Below are 15,295 nucleotides of genomic sequence, written 5' to 3'. Positions count from 1 at the left end.
GGCATTCATTCCAGGGGAGCAATACATATACCTAAAAAACCTCACCAGAAAAGACAAAAAAATCTATTAAATATATAGTATATTATGAATATAAATATATATATATATATATATATATATATAAAATTGTGTGTGCGTGGAAAAACTTTTTTGGTAAAATAAAATATGATATATTCTATGAATGTCTAAAACTGAGATCTGTGTGCATACTGTTAGCAGTTTTGACTGCAGCGTATTATTTTCATGTTTATTTGTAACTTTGTATGCATGATTCATATCTAATATATGATATATTCATAATGCTCTGCCTTTTGGCTTTGTGTGAATTGCCTGTATGTGCTCATGTGGATGGATTTGGGATGACAGAGAAGGGTCAAAGGAAAGGTCATCATCAAGACCCAGGGGACTAGAGAGGGATTTGATATAGCCTACCACATTTTACACATATTTTGACATTCTTCCTCTAATTAAGTCATTATTTTCCAATCTACAACTTTGGGAGGAGTACAAAACTCCGAGGAGATGGCTCTACACCGATGGAGTGCCTTTATGATCACCTAGTAATCATCGCTGCTGACATCCCTTAAAGGGAAACTGCATAGGCAGCTGTCTTTTAAGAGAACTCGTAAGTGACCATCTGAAAAGTTTTTATAGACAACAACTCATTGTAAAGTACACATTCCTTGATTTTAGCAATAGCATTTGGCTAAGCTAGCAAAGCAATACCAATAGCATATAAGCATAAATAAATTAGATCAATTCTTTTTTTAATGTTATTTGATGAAATATACTTTTAATCAGCATTTCCCTGAATTTTTCATCAGTATTCTGGGATAATCTTCTCTGGAGAGGCTGCTTTTGAATTTTGAAATGAAGTATCTTAAAGACCCCCTGTGGTGAAAATCAAGTGTTTAATGTTGTTTATAAGTCTATGTGCCATTTTTAATATGCTTTAAGACAAACCATGTGAAAATTCATAAGTCAGCACCATTGCTGAATATTTTCTCCTTAAATCTGCAGTGAAAAAAAGACGGTCTCAAAACTGCGCTGGTGTCTGTGATGTCACAAACTACCTTTTAGCCAATTATGTCAATGTGTCAGCAGGCTTTAGCACAGGGGTGTCCAAACTGCGGCCCGAGGATGAATTTTCAGCTTGTCTATTAACATATGTTATGTGTGGCCCGCCATGCATAATTTACAAATCGTGCAGTTTCAGAATGTCAACACAAGGCGTATGGCGTTATTTTACTGTCAATTGTCGAGAGCACATTATTGTGACGCGAGAGCATATCAATGTAATGCGCGAGCGCAAATCTGTCCGCTCGCGCGCGGATTTCCTCTGCTCTCGCGCAAATCTGTCCGCTCGCGCGCGGATTTCCTTTGCTCTCGCGCAAATCTGGACGCGCGCGCTCAAATATACAGTGCTCTCTTATGAACTGCCTCTCCTCTCGCTCAGATATTGCGTGTGCACGCTCAAACTGTTTCCTGCGTGCTCAAACGTGTCCTGCGCGCTCAAACTGCACATGTGCGCTCACGAATCTCTCCGTGCTCTTGCAGAAATTAATTTGCTTTTGGATTAAACGCTGTCAAAAGTTATAAACCAATCAGAAGAGACGACTGATCCATGAAAATACTACATGGAATCTTATTGGCTGAGAGTGAACTGCGCCTGGAATTCTTTCGACAAAGATATGTATTTTATTTATTCACAATTTAATAATATTTATCAAATGTAACCTAGTCTAACTGCATCACATTACAGGTCAAACCCCTATTTATCTAAACAAACAAACAAAAAATGTTTCTTAAAGTTATTGTGGTCATACGTTTTGTGTTGAAATTTTTTTTAAAAAAATAGGTAACATTTTACAATAAGGTTTTTATTTGTTAACATTAGTTAATGTATTATCTAACATGAACTAACAATGTGCAATACATTACTGTAATTATTAATCTTTGTTAACATTAAAAATACAGCTGTTTGTTGGTTGTTTACTTCACAGTGCATTTAATAATGTTAACAAATACAACATTTGATTTTAATAACTAATTAGCATTAACAAATATTAATAAATGCTGAAGAAGAGCAATTCATTATTAGTTAATGTTAACTAATGCAGTTAAATAATGTTAACGCAACCTTATTGTAAAGTATTACCAACAAATATCTTCTGATTTAAGACCGAACAAGATCAGGGTCAAATCGTCATTCCCTTAATACTTAATGTGGAGATCACATATACCACTATAGTCAATTTCTTTTGAGGTCTGGAATTAATGATTCTGATACATCAAATACATTTTAACAGTCACTGGTCACCACCTACTGGCAGAACAGTGTAACAACATTAGTTTCAACATTCATTTAGCTACTTATTTTAATTGCTGAAATCAGTGTATATTCAGACTATAAATTGTTATTGCAATACTTGCATTATTATTTAATGTTTGCAACACAGATGTAGCAATAGTATGTTGTTGAAAACACTTTGTGAAGCTGTTTAAAACATATAGCTTACATGACCACTGCTTTCAGCAGCAATGCAAAAGCAGGTTTAAATATTCTGGTATGATTGTAATTTCAAAAGGTTTAATAGACATAACCGAATCGTTGTCATTTAGGAATAAGATCGCGTTCTTTTGCTTAATCGTGCATACACAAGAGCTTAGGTATTTTTGTATGTCATGTTTTATACCAGACCTCAAAAGAAATTGACTATGGTGGTATGTGATCTCCACATTAAGTATTAAGGGAATGACGATTTGACCCTGATCTTGTTCGGTCTTAAATCAGAAGATGTTTGTTGGTAATACTTTACAATAAGGTTGCGTTAACATTATTTAACTGCATTAGTTAACATTAACTAATAATGAATTGCTCTTCTTCAGCATTTATTAATATTTGTTAATGCTAATTAGTTATTAAAATCAAATGTTGTATTTGTTAACATTATTAAATGCACTGTGAAGTAAACAACCAACAAACAGCTGTATTTTTAATGTTAACAAAGATTAATAATTACAGTAATGTATTGCACATTGTTAGTTCATGTTAGATAATACATTAACTAATGTTAACAAATAAAAACCTTATTGTAAAATGTTACCTATTTTTTTAAAAAAAATTTCAACACAAAACGTATGACCACAATAACTTTAAGAAACATTTTTTGTTTGTTTGTTTAGATAAATAGGGGTTTGACCTGTAATGTGATGCAGTTAGACTAGGTTACATTTGATAAATATTATTAAATTGTGAATAAATAAAATACATATCTTTGTCGAAAGAATTCCAGGCGCAGTTCACTCTCAGCCAATAAGATTCCATGTAGTATTTTCATGGATCAGTCGTCTCTTCTGATTGGTTTATAACTTTTGACAGCGTTTAATCCAAAAGCAAATTAATTTCTGCAAGAGCACGGAGAGATTCGTGAGCGCACATGTGCAGTTTGAGCGCGCAGGACACGTTTGAGCACGCAGGAAACAGTTTGAGCGTGCACACGCAATATCTGAGCGAGAGGAGAGGCAGTTCATAAGAGAGCACTGTATATTTGAGCGCGCGCGTCCAGATTTGCGCGAGAGCAAAGGAAATCGCGCGCGAGCGGACAGATTGCGCGAGAGCAGAGGAAATCCGCGCGCGAGCGGACAGATTTGCGCTCGCGCATTACATTGATATGCTCTCGCGTCACAATAATGTGCTCTCGACAATTGACAGTAAAATAACGCCATAAAGGCGGCAGTACTAGATTTTAGGCAAGGGAAACATTAACGCACCAAAAGCGGAACGAAACAGTACTACTTGTGCGCACTGCGCGACTCACAAGCTCACGAATGTATTTACTTGCGGAGTGTCTCGATCACACGACCACTAAACAGCCAGCGAGAAGTGTTCAAGTTCGGCGTAGAGGTCTCAGGTACACTCTGCAAATCTCTCTGTGATTGAATTCAGTTTAAAGCCAGTTGAAATAGCGCTGATTTAAAGGGTTAGTTCACCCAAAAATGAAAATTCTGTCATTTATCCACACCCGTAAAACCTTCGTTAATCTTCGGAACACAAATTAAGATATTTTAGTTGAAATCCGATGGCTCCGTGAGGCCTTCATAGGGAGCAATGACATTTTCTCTCTCAAGATCCATAAAGGTACTAAAAACATATTTAAATCAGTTCATGTGAGTACAGTGGTTCAATATTAATATTATAAAACGATGAGAATGTTTTTGGTGCACCAAAAAAAAAAAAAAAAAAAAGAACAAAATAACAACTTATTTAATGATGCCCGATTTCAAAACACTGCTTCAGGAAGATTCGGAGCACAAATGAATCAGTGTATCGAATCATGATTCAGATCGCGTTTCAAACTGCCAACAGCTGAAATCACGTGACTTTGGCGCTCCGAACAGCAGATTCGACACACTGATTCATCTGTGCTCCGATGCTTCCTGAAGCAGTGTTTTGAAAGCGGCCATCACTAAATAAGTCGTTATTTGTTTTTTTTTTTTGGCGCTCCAAAAATATTCTCGTCGCTTTATAATATTAATATTGAACCACTGTACTCACATGAACCGATTTAAATATGTTTTTAGTACCTTTATGGATCTTGAGAGAGGAAGTGTCATTGCTCCCTATGGAGGCCTCACTGAGCCATTGGATTTCAACTAAAATATCTTAATTTGTGTTCTGAAGATTAACGAAGGTCTTACGGGTGTGGAACGGTAAGTAATAAATGACAGAATTTTCATTTTTGGGTGAACTAACCCTTTAATCAACAACACTAACGTGCAAATCAGGAGAAACATTGAGTCAAAGCTGATCCAGTTAGAATATTTTTTAACCAACAATTCACCAACATTTATCATGGATTTACTGTGGTAACACTAACTGTAACTGTGGTATATTGTCAGAAATGTAGGTTAATATCTTATTTTATTTCATTTTTAATGTAGACTTGTATTAAATGCCAATAAGGCCACATTACAAACTATTTTTTGTCATAAAGTTAAAGTTTTGTGCATTCGTATTTATATTAAAGGGATAGTTCACCCAAAAATGAAAATTTGATGTTTATCTGCTTACCCCCAGTACATCCAAGATGTAGGTGAATTTGTTTCTTCAGTCGAACGCAAATTATGATTTTTAACTGCAACCGCTGCCGTCTGTCAGTCAAATAATAGCAGTGGATGGGAACTTCTACTGTAACAGTAAATAAAACTTTCTTAGGCAAATCCAAATTAAACCCTGCAGCTCGTGACGACACATTGGTGTCCTAAGACACGAAACGATCGGTTTGTGTGAGAAAACGAACAGTATTTATATCATTTTTTACCTCTAATACACCACTATGTCCAACTTCGTTCAGCATCCTGTTAGTGAGGTCAAAAAACCCGCTCTGCTGACGGAAGTGATGTCTCGCCCATATACTTCAATGAGCGCGAGACATCACTTCCGTTGTCAGAGCGCGATCAGACCTCACTAACCGGAAGCTGAACGGAGTTGGACATAGTGGTGTATTAGAGGTAAAAAATTATATAAATACTGTTCGGTTTCTTGTACAAACCGATCGTTTCATGTCTTAGGACATCAATGCGTCGTCATGAGCCGCAGGGTTTAATTAGGATTTGTCTATGGAAGTTTTTTCGACTCTTATTGTTCAAGTTCCCAATCACTCCTATTATTTGACTGACAGACGGCAGCGGTTGCAGTTAAAAATCATAATTTGCATTCGACTGAAGAAAAAAAGTCACCTACATCTTGGATGCCCTGGGGGTAAGCAGATAAACATCAAATTTTCATTTTTGGGTGAACTATCCCTTTAAATATGTTTATAGACTAAATTCTTGATATAGAAACAATATTTTTACTTTTTACCATGTAGTGAGGTGCCACGTGTGGTTTTACTTGCAGTTATCTAATTAGAGTACTTTTAATTTAAATAAGAATAAAGTTCTAACTCAGTAATAATATTTAAATTTCACCCTTTAAAAATGAGGTTAAGTTTTATAGATATTGTTTGTGTATTAAATTTGCATCTGTGTCCTATCTCAAACTACTCTACTGTCAGCTCAAGCTTTTGTCAAATCTGTTATGTTTTCAAGAAACTACTGAAATTACTGAACCTAAACATACGAGCTTGATAAAAATGCTCATTTTAGAAGAAAATTTCAGACGGCACTTAGAGGGCCCCCAGATGTCTCCACGACATCGAATCTGCCCCCCTTTTAAAAAAGTTTGGACACCTCTGCTTTAGCATATCATTAACCGCGAACTAGGCGGGTATATGATGTTACGATGTTATAATGAACTATATATATATATGCCTTTCTCCACTGACGTTCTGAGTTGTTAAAGCATACTGTAAGGATACTGATTGTTAGAAGGCAGCTGTTTGACTGACATGGTGAACGGGAACATGGTTTGGGTAACATTAGCAACACAATATTAGCTGATTGATTACATAGTCAAGCAAAAGGCTAATCATATTAATTACCGCTACGTGTCCGATGTTGTAAAGAGCGATACCATTGTGCAGTGTTGACCAAGTGGATCTCTGAGCTGGCATGAGCAAGTGGAGGCGGGGCTAATTTGCGTATTCTTTGATCCATGTATATTAAATGAGGCAAGGGTGTAGGGTGTTTTTCACAGGAAAAAAAACATTTAAATATGTCATTTTGGTGATCAAAGATGAGTTTTAAGGGATAAAATTATTCACTACAGGAGGACTTTAATAGGCCTTAATATGCTGTCTATGTAGTCAACACTCCTCACAAGCCTTCAGGAGACACATGCATTTCTCACACATGCACAAACACAAATAGAGTAATTAGAAAGAAAGTAACGCATTAATGCCTGCACCTTGCTCAAGGGAAGGACATGACTAAAAGAAAGAATACACTAGAGTGTCACGTTCACTTTTATAAAAAAAAAATGCTGACTGAGGACAGTCATTTATGTGTGCCAGTCCTACACAGATATTCAGGCATCCTGTACATACCTTTCAGAGAAGTGCCAGGCAATAAAATGTCACCTGTGCGTCTGTCATCAATCTGGGTTACAGTTTGAATCAGCGTCAACAACGCTTGTGTCTAACCCACAAACAGCGGCAATAAAATACACATCTTCAGTGAAACAACATGTTCAGGATCAAACTTTAACAACATATCACACAATTAACACAATAATAATTATAAAAATAATTATAAAACTAGTATTTTACGCAGAAAAACAGCTTTGGTGTGAAAAAGTTAATAAACCAATTTTAATGCATCCACACAAACCGGCGTCAGTATAAAGGTTTGGCCAAAAGGACGAAGTAGAGCCAATAACATGCAAGTTGTTGTTGTTGTTGTTTGTTTGTTTTTATGGCTTTTAGCTCAGAGGTGTTTCCAAAATTGTATACTGTCTGAGAAGGTACTACATTTATTGAACTTCGCGGCCATTAAAAAGGTATGGTCTTAATGTGTGTAGTATGAATGAAATCTGGATTACATCCTTCTTGTTGGCTTTGTCATGTGACTTACAGCCTCAGTTGCATTGCTTAACTGCCAGAGGCTGTGTCCGAAATCGCATACTCTCGACTAGGTACTTATTTTGAACAAGTAATCACTTTACGACCGCTAAAAAATAATGTTCTTTATAGTTTGAGTATGATAGTATGTGTGTAGAATGAATGTACTACATTCACCAGGCTGCCATTATCACGTGAACTACCAGCTTCAGTTGCGCCACTACACCGTCATTCACAAATCCTCGCCTGTGGCCTTATGGGATAGTAAAGTATCCACTGTATGCACACTTCAGAATACCGCCGGAAGTAGTAGGTCATCCGGGAATTTTTTTCCTACTCTTTTATGAGTACTGTGAATACTTTTTTTTTCACTTACTGTTTTTCCCATACTATATGGTAGTATGCAGACACATATGATGTGCTGCCGTGATGACATATTTTGGTAGGCCAACCCGGAAGCTGGCATGACCCTGGTTCCCTCAACAAAAACCCAAGAGGATTTTTTTTCATTGGATTTTGGATTATTGCAGAAAATGTGTGACTAACAAGTTTATGATTTTTACATGTTATGTTCATCATGATAATCTTCACAAGCCTAAATACAATTGCCAGAGGTAAAAGCTTTATGTAGGCTATGAATGAATTACTGATGCATTTTATGTTATAGCATAAAGCATGAAAATATCTCGAGCTTGTGTTCACCACAGACCTTATTTCAGATATTTAACCAAAAAAGCCTTTTAAAAAAAACAACAAAAATATAAATACGCCATCCCCGCAGAACTCTATTCACAACTCCTCTCCCATGGCCTCATGGTATAGTAAAGTGTCCATTGTATGCGCACTTCAGAATCTTGGAAGAAGTAATAGGTAGTAGCCTGTGTTTTAGTTTTTGAGGTCATCTATATGTGTACTCGTAAAAGTTGACTAAATGAACTTTAAATCAGATTTAAAGCTTAAAGTCTTTCGTTTATAGAAAACCAGGCCAAAAATATTGATGATGCATTATTCTGTCATAAATTTGTTAGAAATTTATATCTAATAAAATATTCTCTGAATAAAAATGTCCTTTCTCCTTATTTTAAAAATCTCCTTTCTCCTTATTATACTACCTGCTTCTGACTAGCTTTAGCAAGTAGCAAATAATGATTCACAACTGTGACATAAACTGAGGCTACTGGCTATTTTAAGAAATACGTCATCCCAAGAAAACAGCTCTCGTCAAACATTTTCATAGGGCCTTTAGGATCAGGTGTCGTGTCCCATGCATTGGAATACCGTTAGTGATCATTAGCTGGCTGAAAGTGTATGTCAACTGTAAGTGCAGAGTTTTCAGAGGTCAAACCAACAAGGGCAGAGTTTAAAGATAGGCGGACATAAACAAGCTGTAACTCATCAGAAGATTCAGTTGCTATGTGCCCTGCAGATTTATCTAGGTCACACTGAAGGTAAAGATACCTGATATGTAACCAAAGCTAAACTTAAGTAGAACACCCACACCATACTGGTGTCTGTCATAGTTTAGATGTAAAAAAAATCAGCTATACTGATGGTCACTATTTCTACGATAGGTTCAGTTGGCTCGGTAAGAGACGGGAACCGCACTTCTAATCCATGTTTGTGTTGCTTACGTCCTCTGGAGCGCGATTGGCCACGCTCTAAATTTAGAGGAAGCAGGAGGGAGGAAATGAGATGAGTGGGATGAACAGGGAGATGGAAATCTGGAAGGAGGTCAAAAAGAAAGTGACATGTGTTTCTATGTGACTGTGAATAAAAGAAACAATGTATGAAGGCAAGGTGGTGGATATTTTATTCTTCAAATTTGCATTCATCCAAGTCATAAAAAAGGTTGTGTTCACTCAATGATTGGCACACTCAATAATTCATATCAAGAGAGCATGCCAAACATCCGAAACGGATGGATGGAAATAGGCAATAGAATCTCGGCTTCAGCATGGATGTCATTTCACATATCTGACAAATACTGAAGTCCATGTGTAGATGCACATGCATAAAAAGGTTTAGGATAATAATCAGTGCATACAAAGATCTGCACCACCCTTTATTTATGATTATGCATTAATATCATTATAAAATTGCATATGTACGTTAAGACATTTTAAGTCAAAAATTATGAAACTAAAAAACTACATGTATATATATATATATGGTGTACTATAATAATAGAATATTCATCCATTCTTCTGTCACAGTTATGCTTAGTTTTGGTTATGCTTAGTTTTCTATCATTCTGTTTAATCACCCGTTTGCCTTTGTTCCTTTGTTCTCCTTTTCCCACCATAATCAGTTACCATGGATATTCATTTGATCATCACAGCTGTTCATTATTTAGTTCATCACCAATATGTATTGAAGTTCCTCACCTTCTCTATTTGATGGTCCGGTATTGTTTGTGCATGGCACACTGTTTCAAGTTGTTGGCTTATGGTTAATAAAGACTGTCATTATTTATACATTCTTCTTCATCCTTAGACTTAAACCATTACAGAATACCAGAAACTAAATAGGATTATGTCTCAGTTTATTGCCCTTGCCTGTGATGGGCTTCAATTGTTTGAATTTTCACTTTGCTTTTGCCAGATCGCCAAACAAATGGACTTTGATAATAACACTTTAAAGTCTCTTTTCTGGATTGGGGCAAATTTCCACTACCTGATCTGAAGCAGGAAACATGGAGAGAAGCAGTTCTCTGGTGTCTGCAGTGGGCCTACCTCAACTGATAACATCTGGTACAGCCACTGCAGATCCAAATCCCACTACGCAGCTAAGCTCAGAGCCCAGCCAGCCAACCTCCATGACGCACATGGATTACAAGCCAGAGCCCACTGCAGACAGGGAGCTTATGCCCGCTATGGACCCTGAGCCAGAGCCCCAAAGTAAGTCTGAAAAGGTGTGTGAGCTGGCAACATCCGTAACAGAGGAGACATTGGTGGAGCTGGACACTGACGAGTGCTTGATAGACTGGGAAATGGAGGTAATGCTTCCCATCCTGCCCTGCCCTGTATCTTCTGAGCCTTCATCATTGCCACTGGTTCTGCCCAGCATAATGCCTGTTTCATTGTCTTGTATTGAGATGGAGTTATCGTCACTGATCCTGCCCAGCCTCCCTCTCCCACCTCCACTGTATTATTCAGTAGGTCCATCAGCCCCGCCTCCACTGGTTCCCTTCAGCCCATCAACTTCTCTCCTAACACCATGCCATTGTGTGGTTATGCCTAAGGTCTTCCGGTCACCAGCTTCGTCCAAGTAAGCAAGCAGATCCAAAAGCTCCGCCTCCAGCTGCTGATTCCATCGCTCTTCCCTCCCTCGGCTCCACCAGAGAACGTCGTCCGTGCTGTTCTGCCGTGCTCCTTTGTCCCTCCTGCTCCACCTTGGTCAGCCGTCACCCTGCTTCCACCACAGACTTTCAAGCCAAATGCTGCACTCTGTCTCTGCACCCCTTTGGCTCCAGCAGGCTCCGCCTTCCCTCTGGCTCCGCCTTGGTCCTCAGTCGCACTGGCTCCGCCTCAGTCCTCAGGTATGCTGGCTCTACCTCAGACATTTGTTGCTATGGCTCCGCCTCAGCCTCCCAGACCATCGATCGGCCATCCCCATCTCCTCTCCATGTGCCGTGAGCTCCACTTCCTATGGCTTCCTCTACTTCTATTGCGACCACCAAAACAGACCAAAAGTTGAGAGGATCTACGCCACTGGCCTGAGCTGTGGACATAAATCCTCAAAGCACGAACCAGACATAAAAGGTGAAGACTTTCCTGGAAGGAACTCGTGACCGGCCATCTGGCACTGTGCAAGAACTGAGACACCAGAGGGTGCCTCCCAACAGAAGCTCCATCCAAAGGTAAATGGCTAGCAGAAATAGCGGCCACATAGACTTTTAGCGTAGCAATGGCCAACCCTACTGAATCAACATGTAGTGATACCTCAGCAGTGAGAGGAAATGCTTCAACACTAGAAACACTGCCCTCTCATGTGCCAGGAAAGATGTGGGTCCCCCCAAAGGCAACTGGCTGGGCGACCATTGAGAAACGGACCCCAGCCCATAAGGGACGCGTTCATCATGAGATTCTTGCAACAGCAGCATGCTCTGAGTGCCAGGCATCTGTTGAAAAGCCAGGGCTTCTTCCAGAGGTGAAGGGCATGTAGACCATTTTGTGTAACCCTTACAACCCTAAAATGATCATTCACAGGATGAAAGCCTCTGCTTTTAAGCAGGACACTATTAACAGATACTGTCTTGTGTGCAATAGGCCTAATGGAATGACACTGGCCACTTCCGTCATGAGACCTAATAATCTTTTGAAGACTGAAAGCTCCTGACCTAGCCTTATGTCTCTCACAGCAGTTAGGATCGACTCTACATGTGCAGGAGACAGATGTGCCTGCATCGTGGTTGAGACCGACACCACTCCCAGAAAAGTGGTTCTCTGAACAGGAGAAAGCACATTCTTCTTGAGGTTTAACCTTAATCCCAGATGCTTCATAAGAGCAAGCACAATGTCTTATTGTCATGCCGCTAACTCCTCTGACTGAGCTTTGTATCAGCCAATTGTCTATATAATTTACTACACAAATGCCCTGGAGTCACAGAGGAGCCAGAGCAGCATCCATGCACTTGTTCTAGCAGAATCTCTATATGAAAGTAAGCATAATTTTTATTTATTGTCACAATCCAAACCTCGATTGGATTTGTGACACTATGAGTTTGAGGGTAGGCATCTTGAACATGTATATCTGAAGTTTACAGTTCAGTCCCCTTACATCTAAAATGGATGCAGCCCCCCATCCTTTTTGGGCACAATAAAGTACCGGCTAAAGAAACCTGCCTTCCTCTCTGGAAAGGGTACATTTTCTATGGCCTCTTTGGCCAGGAGAGACTGCAGTTTTTGGTTGAGAAAAATCTTTTCTGTTTCCTGATGTACCACAGCAGTTACTACACCATTGAACTGGGGTCAGACAGGAGGCAAACTGAATCCTGTAGCCTTTTCTTACATTCAGGACCCACTGAGAGACATTTGGCCGTAGCTGCCACTGCCAAAAAAGTCTGACAGAGGGATAATTTTTTTGGATAGAACTGGACTGCTCTTGCCATGAATCAGCAAACTGGCAGGGATTGACAGAGCTGGCAAGAAGATTCGCAGATCTAGCGAATCTGGGGCAGGTAACCTGTAGGATGCCTTCACCCCTTGAATCATGGCTAGTGGCGGGGTAAGCAGAGACGACTGTTGAGGGCCCTGAGGAAGGTCGGGCACACAATACTTCAGTGTGAGATCTGATCTCCTTTTTGGCTGCTGAGTCTGAGTGTGCTTTCCGGCTCCCCTTTCTTTATGAGTGGGCGCGGGCCACCACACTGGCCTTCTGCTCCTCTCTCCTCGAGCTAGGCCCTGGCCTGGAATGGCTGGTGGATGCCACCAGCTCTTGCATATGGCTAGGAACTAGTTCCTTAAATGCCACCAATTGTTGCTTGACCTCCTTGTATCTGTTGTCGACTTTATTAACCCTTTGACATGTACGATCACACCGGTGTGATCAGTCTTGGCTGACCCAGCAGGGTACGATCACACCGGTGTGATTAGAACGTTCAGCGCATCACGTGATCAACTGCCAAATTCAATTTGCAAAGTGTCACGTAACAAGCTATGACGCGTCAGCATGGAAACAATAAAGTGATGCATTCTAAATAACGGTCGCCTTAAAAAAAACTCACGCTGCGGGGTCAGACAGAATATTTTAAACTTACGTGCGAAAGGGTTAATTACGTCACCAAACAAGCCAGAAGATGTAATCGGGGCATCCAGGAGAAATGCGTTATTCCTCTCCTCAATCCCTGTGAGGTTAAGTTACAGGTGCCGCTCCGTCATGACTATATCAGCCATTGAATGACCAATGGCACAGGCCATATGCTTGGTCACAAGATCTTTTACTGCCTCAGGGGCTAATTGCCTGACTTGCTGCTACATATACCTAACACACAAGACTAGATGTTACCCTACAGGGCTTTGAGGGTAAGGCGGTTTTCCTCTACAATGGTGTGCATCTCTTCCATTTTCAGTATTGTCCTGTACCCATGCTCGCACATCCCATTTACTGTAGTGTTGGTAGAAGTGCCCTGGTTATGCACTCGAGTGAAGTACGGATTCTTCCAAACCATCGACACCTTAGTATGGAGGTCAGGGAAAAATAGATGACGACAGGAAGGTTTTTCTCTATGTGTTCCTCGAATGTGGCAGATTGAGGGAGCTGCTCTGCCGAAGCACCCGCTTGCCTGTTGGCATCATCAAGAAATGACCTTGCATGATTCTCACCCATATAGAGCACACGGATTTTGAGTCGTCCCCCGTAATATAGTGTGGGCATCTCCTAAACTTTAGATATGATATTTTTCTACTTCCTAGTCTAAAGACAAACCGCACAGTTTTTCACAGCAAACAAAGCAACACACACTCAGCAAACATGGAGCTTCTGAAGACAAAGAAGCTGATAATACACATTTCAGACATCCATTTATAGTTTCAGTGACATACTACACTTTGACCAATCAGATTGCCATGTGTAGACATGCTTCAGACAACGGCTCACATGGAAGCGTTCCCATAGGTTCAATGCCATGACGCAGCATCGAAGTTCCACTTTGAAAGGGAACAGCATAGTCTATGTATAATCTTTATCAAATTAATTAGTGAACCAAAACCAGAACCGATAATAATAATAACAGAACTTACACCAAGAAGACACCGAAAATATTTATTAATTAGAAAAAATTTGCCCAGTTTTGCAAGAGGGGAAAAACACTGAAAGGCAAAGCTGCAAAAACACTTTAAACCAGTCTGTAGCCTACAAATAATTCAAATAAATATATATTCTTTTATATATATATATATATATACAGTACAGTCCAAAAGTTTGGAACCACTAAAATTTTTAATGTTTTTAAAAGAAGTTTCGTCTGTTCACCAAGGCTACATTTATTTAATTAAAAATACAGTAAAAAACAGTAATTTTGTGAAATATTATTACAATTTAAAATAACTGTTTTCTATTTGAATATATTTCACAAAGTAATTTATTCCTGTGATGGCAAAGCTGAATTTTCAGCATCATTACTCCAGTCTTCAGTGTCACATGATCCTTCAGAAATCATTCTAATATGCTGATCTGCTGCTCAAGAAACATTTAATGTGTACAATTGTACAAAATATTTGTGTACAATATTTTTTTTCAGGATTATTTGATGAATAGAAAGTTCAAAAGAACAGTGTTTATCTGAAATCTAATCTTTTGTAACATTATAAATGTCTTTACTGCGGTTGATTTAATGCATCCTTGCTGAATAAAAGTATTAATTTCTTTTCAAAAAAATTAAAATTAAAAATTCTTACTGACCCCAAACTTTTGAACGGTAGTGTATAATGCTACAGAAGCTCTGTATTTCAGATAAATGCTGTTCTTTTGAACTTTCTATTCATCAAGGAATCCTGAAAAAAAAAAGTACACAACTGTTTTCAACATTGAAAATAATCATAAATGTTTATTGAGCAGCAAATCAGCATATTAGAATGATTTCTGAAAGATCATGTGACACTGAAGACTGGAGTAACGATGCTGAAAATTCAGCTTTGCATCACAGGAATAAATTACTTTGTCAAATATATTTAAATAGTACACATATAAAAGGTCACATTAATAAATTAAATAAAACACTCAAAGTTAGATTTTTAAACCAATGCATTCCTAGTTTGGATTGTTGCATAATCCAGCCCAACTCAGTAGGAAAG

At 38.9% G+C, this 15,295-nt stretch overlaps 1 protein-coding gene across 4 annotated transcripts in view; it reads left to right on the top strand.

Annotated features, from left to right (window-relative positions):
• The first annotated feature begins 3,722 nt into the window (after nt 1-3,722).
• The window catches only part of si:dkey-14o18.2 (neuronal pentraxin-1), a 55,147-nt gene continuing 43,574 nt past the window's right edge, over nt 3,723-15,295 (top strand). For all 4 annotated transcript variants that reach the window (XM_048202073.1, XM_048202076.1, XM_048202075.1 and 1 more), the window contains exon 1: nt 3,723-3,914. The gene's annotated coding sequence lies outside the window, so the exon portion shown is untranslated. The remainder of the gene's footprint in view (nt 3,915-15,295) is intronic.

Source organism: Megalobrama amblycephala, linkage group LG9, assembly GCF_018812025.1.
Source record: "Megalobrama amblycephala isolate DHTTF-2021 linkage group LG9, ASM1881202v1, whole genome shotgun sequence".
Lineage (NCBI taxonomy): Eukaryota > Metazoa > Chordata > Actinopteri > Cypriniformes > Xenocyprididae > Megalobrama > Megalobrama amblycephala.
The sequence above is the reverse complement of the archived record's forward strand: the minus strand, read 5'-3'. Positions and strand labels throughout refer to the sequence as shown.